Here is an 8,250-nt window from a genome sequence, read left to right on the forward strand (position 1 = left end):
GGGAGGAGTGGGGAGAAGAGTAGAAGAGAGAAGAGAGAGGAGAGGGGAGGGGAGGGAGGGGAGGGGAGCACCTATTTTGAATCCTGATGGATTCTGGGGCCCTCTGAGGCCCTCTATTTGTGGTATATGATCAAACAGAAAATCCATGAGATCAGGAGGACTTCACGTGGGAAAGACGCCTGAGGTGACCAATTCCTACTTGCTCTCTAAACCTGCACATGGTATTAGCATGTGCTTGTCAGGCAGGTCATCTCCCAGATTTGAGTTGAGCCCGATGAGACAGGGCCATCTCCATCAACAAACCTCTGAGTTAGTGTTTATTGTCATTGATAAATGTAATCATCTGTTACCTGATATTAGACTACTAACCCAGTTGGTTAAGCCAAGCCAAAAGAAACCAGTTAGTCCTGACAGGTGTGGCTCAGTGGTTGAGCATTGACCTATGAACCAGGAGGTCACAATTAGATTCCGGTCAAGGGCACATGCCAGGTTGCAGGCTCGATCCCCAGTGGTGGGGAGTGCAGGAGGCAGCTGATCAATGATTCTCTGTCATTGTTGATGTTTCTATCTCTCTCTCCCTCTCCCTTTCTCTCTAAAATCAATAAAAATATTTTAAACAAAAGAAAAGAAACTCAGTTAGCACTGAGCATAATAAAATAGCAGAGCCTGTAAAGGACTGGAATGGGGTGGGCGATAAACAGAACGATGAGGTGTGATGTGTGCAGTGGAATGAACTGAAGGGGAATGTGCTCAGCAGGCTCATTCCTCAAGTTTTCATAATGTCCTTTTTCTTTCTGGAATATTCTGCCCCCACATATCCTTATGACGGCTCCTTCAATTCATTCAGGTCTGCCTGTGTCATGTTCCCTGACCACCCATCACTCCCACAGCCCTTCCCTAATGTATTGCTCTAATCTCCATCTCTAGACATTCTCTATTGGCTATGTCCTGTCTTCGCCTCCTAACTCCACGAGAGCAGGGCCTCGGTCACCCCTGCAGCTGCTGTCGCCTGCCCGTCTTAGACAGGGCAGAGCATACAATTGGCCTTCAATCAATACTTCCTGAATGATTGAATCCGTCAACCAATCTCATTGGAATGTAACCAAATAGAACGGATCATAATAAAGAACATGGAGTGAGATGGGGTGGGGCAGGGGCAGGTAGTTCCAGATGAAAGGAAGCAGGAAAGCATTCAGAGCAGCTGGATGGATGGGAACAGTTCTCATCCTCCCCGACCCTACAATGCCCCAGGCTGCCTGTGGACATTCAAATTCAATTACTTTGGGGAGAGGCCCAAGCAGCATTCTTTTTTCAGGCTTTCCATGTGATTCAGATTTGCAGCCAGGAGTGAGAGCCACTCTATTGGGACATCTGGTTCCTGAAATTCGGTTAACCTCAAGGAGCTACCGGCCAGAATCTCAAACCCTCCGAACAGCATGTGTGTGAGGAAACTTGCGCACCAGCAGCTACAGAAAGTCTCTCCAATGTTCAGCTGTTGCCCAATAGAGCCGCCGTCCTGACAAACATGATGGGAAACGCTCATCTCAGCCTCCATGGCCTGGGTCCGCCGTGAGGCCGGTGGTCTGCGGGGGCCTCTCTGGGGTCTTCCTGGTAAGGTGTGGGTTCCTGGGCGATCCGTGCTCCTCCGTCTCCACAGGGAGGTAAAGGGGGTCGCCCTGGACCTCCATTCTCTCCCAGGCAGCCTGGCCCCTCGTCTTTCCACTGTCCCGCTAACCACGGTGTCTCCTCTGCTTTGGGCCGGGCAGCAGGAGGATAAAGGAGGCTCAGAGTCCGGCTTCCACAGGCTTCAGGTTTTCCTCTCTCCAGGGGCCCTTCAGGCCTCACCTTCTATCCAAATCCACTCCAGCTCCCCAAAGAATAATAATAATAACAATAACGATGACAACCACCCGTCCTCGAGCTTTGGTTGGAATAAGTCGGTGATAACGTGCTATGATACTCATTTCCTAATGACAACAGCTAGCGCTTATTGACAAGTCCTTCTGTGGGGCATGTTTTAGCTTCTTTATCACCTCTCTGAAGAAGGTGCCCTTATGTCACCCCTATTTAAAGAGGAGGAAACTGGGCCACAGAACAGTCAAGGGACCTGCTCAAGGACACACAGCAAGCAAGGACTTACACCCTGGCTGGAGAGTCTGGGTTGTCACATCCATTCCCCGCTGCCCCATGCAATCTTTGTGTCTGTGTGTGTGTGTGTTTTAATTTAGTTTTTATTGTTGACAGTATTACAGATGTCCCCCTCCAACCCCCCAACCTTGTGTGTGCTCAGGGACAGACTGTACCTGGGACAGCGTGATCTCCTGCCTGTACCATGAGAGCGCTGAGGGCCAGCTGCATCCAGGGACTTGCTCTGAGTCACCATATTGACTCTGGGTTTCAAACCCAGGATTGTCTCATTCCAAAGCCCCAGGCTCCCAACCCCTGTGAGCTTGGAGCGGCTAGAAGCCGGTGGAAGCCCGAATCTGGGCCTCCTTTATCCTCCTGCTGCCCAGCCCAAAGCAGAGGAGACACCGTGGTCAGCGGGACAGTGGAGAGACAGGGGCCAGGCTGCCTGGGAGAGGATGGAGGTCCAGGGCGACCCCCTTTACCTCCCTGTGGAGATGGAGCGCAGACCCACACCTTACAGGGAAGACCCGGGAGGGGCCCTCACAGAAGTGGCCTGAGCCTTCCCCTCAGGGGCAGGAATCTCTCGCGTGGGCCCCGCAGACAAGGGGAGGCTGGGGTCCGGATTAGAGCCTGTGTAAGGGCATCGAGCAGCTGCACTGGGCGCAGCCTCAAACTTTCTCAGTCCTCGAGTCCCTGTAGGTCCAAGGACCGGTCCATGATCCAGTGTCCAGTGTCGAGAGGTTCCAGGGGGCGGGTTCAGGTGGGTGAGGGAGGCCCCTTGAGTCACGGAGGAAAGCAGAGAGCTGGGTCCCTGCAGCCCCCACCCCAGGCCCCCGGAGGCCGCGCCCCAATACTTTGGAAATGCGTAATGCGCACCCTCGCCTCCTCCCACGGGCCTGGGGCTCGGTGGCTGCTGATTCATTTTGAGAAACTCCACTTTCCACAGCAGCGGGAGGAAGGACAGTCCCCCGCCGGAGCCATGTGTGTTTGCTATGATTCATCAGATGGTCTGCAATCGCCTCAAAAATAGCCCTTACGCAACCCGGGAGCTGCTGGGAGCCTCGCGGGCAGGGGCTTCCCCTCTTAGTCACCCTCTGGGCCTCGTCCACGGCCACTCGGCCACGGGAACGCGGAGGGACAGGCATATGCCCAAAAGAGGAACTTGAGAAATTAGCAGGCGGGGTGAAGGCCACCCCCCATTGTTGGCAACTGCGATGAGGCAAGATCGCAGCTGCGTGGCCCCTGCAGGGGTGAATTGTGCACCGTAAACAAAATCCGCCAGCAAGGCGGCCGCTGCCCTGCGCCCTCGGGTCCCAGAGTCTGTGGATGGGAAGAAGGGCCTGGACAGCCCCTCTGCTCTTCCGCAGATTCGGGTGTTTGGTGGTGAGGAGGCTGCTGGCCTTGGGCACACTGGCCTGAGCCGAGGAAGGAGGCTGAGAGGAATGGGAGGAGGGGAGATGTTCAAAAGCTCCTCCTCTGAATAAATCCTAAGAAATTCAAAACACCAATCAGAAAGAATGTATGCACCCCTATGTTCATAGCAGCACAATTTGCAATAGCTAAGATCTGGAAACAGCCCAAGTGCCCATCAGGAGATGAGTGGATAAAAAAAACTGTGGTACATTTACACCATGGAATACTATGCAGCAGTAAAAAAGAAGAATCTCTTACCCTTTGAGACAGCATGGAGGGACCTGGAGAGTATCATGCTAAGTGAAATAAGCCAGTCAAAGGAAGACAAGTATCACATGATCTCATTCCTATGTGGAATCTAAGTAACACAATACACTGATGAACAGATAGGAGCCAGAGATATGGAAGCATGGAACTGAGTGAGGAATCTCAAAAGGAAGGCAGGAGAGGGTGGGTGGGTGGGAGGTGACCAACCAAAGAACTTGTATGCATATAGGCATAACCCATGGACACAGACAATAGGGTGGTGAAGGCCTGGGGCAGGGGAGGAGGGCTGAAGGACAATGGCGGGGGGGACATATGTAATACTTTCAAAAATAAAGATTTAAACAAAAAAGAAAGAACACACTAGGGGGAAAAGCTCCTCCTCTGGCCCTGAAGACCTTCTGGTCCAGCGTTTTTGGATTCCAGCTGCTGGCAGAACGCCCTGGGCTGAAGGGCATGTCATAAACATGATGCTGAGGCGCCCTCGCTAGAGATGCTGATGGAGTGGGGCCTGGGCATTGGTGCTTCTTACAAGCAGACATTTTAGAGTTGAAAACTACTTACCAAGTCCTACCCTTCACTTTGCACATGAGGAGAAGGGACATATTCAAGGTCGCACGGCAGCTAGTGGCGAAGATTGGCCTTAAACCTTACCTTGGCCTACAGACCCATGCACGATCTGGCCACCCCATTACCTCATGAGCTCCTGAATTCTCTGACTTTGCCTCCTCTCTTCCCCACTTCCCCTCTCTCTCCTTCCCTCTGTCCTCTCTCCTCTCTCCTCTCTCTCCCACCTCAGGGCCTTTGCACTGACAGTTACCTTTGCCTTTACCCCAAATCCCTCATGGTTCACTCTCTGCTCTAATGTCAACTCCTCAAACTACCTTCCTTGGGCATTTTTCTAAAACAGCAGTGCTCTGTGACTCCATTTTCTCACCTCCCTCTATATTTTTTTTTCATGACACAACTTGACCTTATATCTGTATTTCTTTATCATCTTTTCCCCCTTTAGACTGGGACCTCAGAAGGACCAGGGCTTCCTGCTGTACTCCCAGCACGAACACAGTGACTGACACACAGCAATTGTTCAATAAATATTTGTCAAATAGATGGATGACCCCAGCACAGTATTCACCCCGACACCAGCTCCCTGGGCCTGCACCCACCAGGCCAGTGCCTCAACTGTCTGCCAAGTCATGGGGTCACGTGTTTCTCTTCAAGGACTAGTGCGTGGATGCCCACAAAACAAGTTCGGAACCCAGACCATTTGTCTGCACACACGGTATCTCAGGCACATCCATGGAGGACCAAGGGTGCTTCATAAGCAGCATCCCAGGGTGACCACAGCCAGAAGACAGTTGCCCCAGCCCAATAGCCTCTTGGCGAGGCCCTTCCAAAGATGCTCCTGCTGATCAAACGTGTTCAGAATCCCGTGGGGACTGGGCCTTACTTGGCAGCCACCATCTTGTTTTCAACCAATTGTCACTCGTGTATGTCTGCATAGCTGTTTATAATCCCAAATGATTTCACAAATATGCTCGATCCTCACAGCAAATCTGGGAGCCGGGTGCTACTGTCCTTCATCTTACAAATGAAGCCCCTGGGCCCAGAGAAGCCAAGTCACTGGTCCAAGATCACACAGCTAAGGACACAATCAAGATCAGACTGAAGCTGAGTCTCCCCAGCACCATTCCACACCGAGTGTGATTTATCATCGCCCACCAGGACCAGGCTTTGCTCTGGATCATGTTCGGCTGTTGCCAGAAATCTCCACCGTCTCGAAAACAAAAGGTTTGCCCTGTTTGAAAAGATACAAAAGCTCAGGCCTGAGCTTCTGAAAGTCAGCCCAGACAAGGGATTGGTGATGCCATAGGGATGCCTCCTGTTTCAGACCCAAAAAGCAGAGTCCAAGACAAGGACTAGGGTTCACACAGTTTCGTAGGAGTGACCCCAGGAAGCAGTAATGGAAGGCGGGGAGGATGAATCAGAGAAGGAGGAAAAGTCAATATAACTGTGTGTGTTTTGAAGTCGCCCTGTAGGCACCGGAGCTAGATTCTTCGGGGACCTCTGACTTCGGGGCTACCCTTAAACAAGGCTGTGAGTTCCTGCAACTGGGCCTGAGGCAGAAAATCAGAGAGTCCTGTGTCCACTGCTTGAGGTAGGAAGATGTGAGCAGGAACCAGAATTCACAAGGAATCATCCATCACCCACAGGTGCAGCTAAAACCAGTCTGTGGGGATGGGCTTGGGGCGCCAAAGCATCTTCTGTCTACAGTGATGTCGATGGAGTGAGTCCACAGTCTCCCTGGTGATGACTTTGAAAGTAATCCAGGTGTTTATATGAAAGAAAAAGCTGGTCAGGCCTCCCATCCAGTTCCAACCAGCAAAAAGTAACGATTATATATGTCAACAATTTCTCAGCAACTTCCTAGATCAGCGATTTCCAACGGTGCACCGCAAGAATTTTCAAAACATGCAATACCTGACTATTTAGTCAGGGGCACTGACCCCTTTTCCCTTAGATTGTCAAATAAATAAATGACAGCAGCCAACACAACACTAGCTGTCCTGTGTGAACACCTGTTTTGAACCAAAACACGTAGGTCATAATAGAGTTGCATCTTATTGGTCACATCACATAATAAGATTGCGTCTGATTGGTTAATTCTTGATACCAGAAATCCTTATATAAAAGTATAAGCACCCAATTATTTTTAAGGTCACTTTGGAGCAAAAAAAGGGGGATAGGTAATTACCATTATTTTTTATAAATTAATGAAAATTATACCTATTTTTTGTCAGATTGGCAAAATATATATTTTTTGTTGTGTCAGAGAATTTTAGCAATTGGTTTATGTGTGTCATGAGATGAAAAAGGTTGAAAATCGCTGACATAGACTAATAGCTGGGGTAGTACCCGCCATCAACCCATGGCAGCCCAGAGGACTCCTATCTCCTTTCTTGGGTCTCTAGTACCTGTCAGTCATTCTAGAGCTCTCCCAGGTACCAGATCTCCCCAGTCTGAACCCCACGTTCTATCTCCATCAAAGTTCTTCCTCCCACCAGAGGTCCTCACCAAACTCATGGCCCAGTTGCCGTGAATACAATGCTGGTGAGACCTGGCCATCTCTCCGGGCTAATGGTGCAGGTGGGGACCTTGAGCCCCAGTGGCTGGCCCAAGGCCGTCTGTAAGTTTGAGGCATCTGGTCCCATAGACTTTTGTGCATAGACCCAGAAATAGCCACATGATCGTTGGGCTCCTTGTGAAATGAAAATGCAGGGCCCTTGTTCAAAGATTATTAAGAACTTAAAAACAGTGGCAGCAGAGCCAACGAAACCAAGGGCAGGGTCCCTCTGAGTGAGGGCCCTGTGCATTCCCCCGGTCACAGCCATGAAACTGGCCCTGTGTAGACCCCACCTTCCCAAAGAAATTCTGTGAAGTCAGGGTGGACTACTTCCAAAACAGTAGCTTTGTAGCCAGGTGAGCCTGGGTTGGAATCCCAGCTTTGCTTCTCACCTGCTGTGCAACTCTGGTCTGAGTTACTTCCCTCTCATTGGCAGAGTGAAGATGAGATGGCGATCTGCATAGATAGCATGTGGCACATGAAAGGCACCCTCCCTCTCATCCCCTCCTTTATGCCAGTTTCTTCTCTTTTAGGCCAGAAGAACCAGGATACATACCACCACCACCACCACCATTACCACCACAGCCATGGTGCTAGCCTCAAAGTAACAGCTGAAGGAAGTTGGGGGACAGTGTCCCAGTAATGCCACGTGGGGCTCGTGTCCAGTGAGGAAGCGGGCCTTGGAGTCCCCCATCCTCTGACTGTCCCCAGCCTATGCCAGGTTCTGCCAGGCTAGAGCCAGAGGTGTGGCTGTACCCCTTCCCTCTCCCAGGAACGGCCAGAGGTTCCCAGGGGTTCAATTCTTCTTTCTCGCCCTCCTTCAGGAGAGAAGAAGAACAGAGGGGCAGGAAGGCTGCCTTAAGCCTCCACTGACTCATCATGGCGCCGTGGGCAGGTCACCAGTGTTAATTCTGGCCTCGGCTTTCCCATCTCTCCAATGGGGCTAATGGCGCCTGCCCCGGCCTCCGCGACAGGATGTTTGGAGAGCATTCATTACGGCTGTGTTGCTACTGTCATTGTGCTCCAGCTAATAACACGCTGCCCTGGTGAGGCCCCAGCAGGCCCTGGGAGCTTTGGGAAAACACACTCTTACCATCTTCAAAGCATCCCTGAGAACCAGGTGGGAGGCAAGCCTGAGTCCCGGGGAGAGAGAAAACTGAGGCAGTCCCGAGAGGCAAGCGCGTTTGTGGCAGAGAAGGATGGCATGAGCGGCTGGGGCCCCCAGGTGGGGCCGGGGAGTGGAAGGTATTCCACCGCAGGTGACAGGCACACCTGAGTTCAAGTCTCCTCTCTGCTGAAAATAGGTTAGACAAGGCCAGCTC

At 51.5% G+C, this 8,250-nt stretch overlaps 1 pseudogene; it reads right to left on the reverse strand.

Moving 5' to 3' along the window:
- Positions 1-7,622, reverse strand: part of LOC102245949 — a 45,639-nt pseudogene extending 38,017 nt beyond the window's left edge.
- Positions 7,623-8,250: the final 628 nt, after the last annotated feature.

Source organism: Myotis brandtii, unplaced genomic scaffold, assembly GCF_000412655.1.
Source record: "Myotis brandtii unplaced genomic scaffold, ASM41265v1 scaffold494, whole genome shotgun sequence".
In the NCBI taxonomy this organism is placed as follows: Eukaryota; Metazoa; Chordata; class Mammalia; order Chiroptera; family Vespertilionidae; genus Myotis; species Myotis brandtii.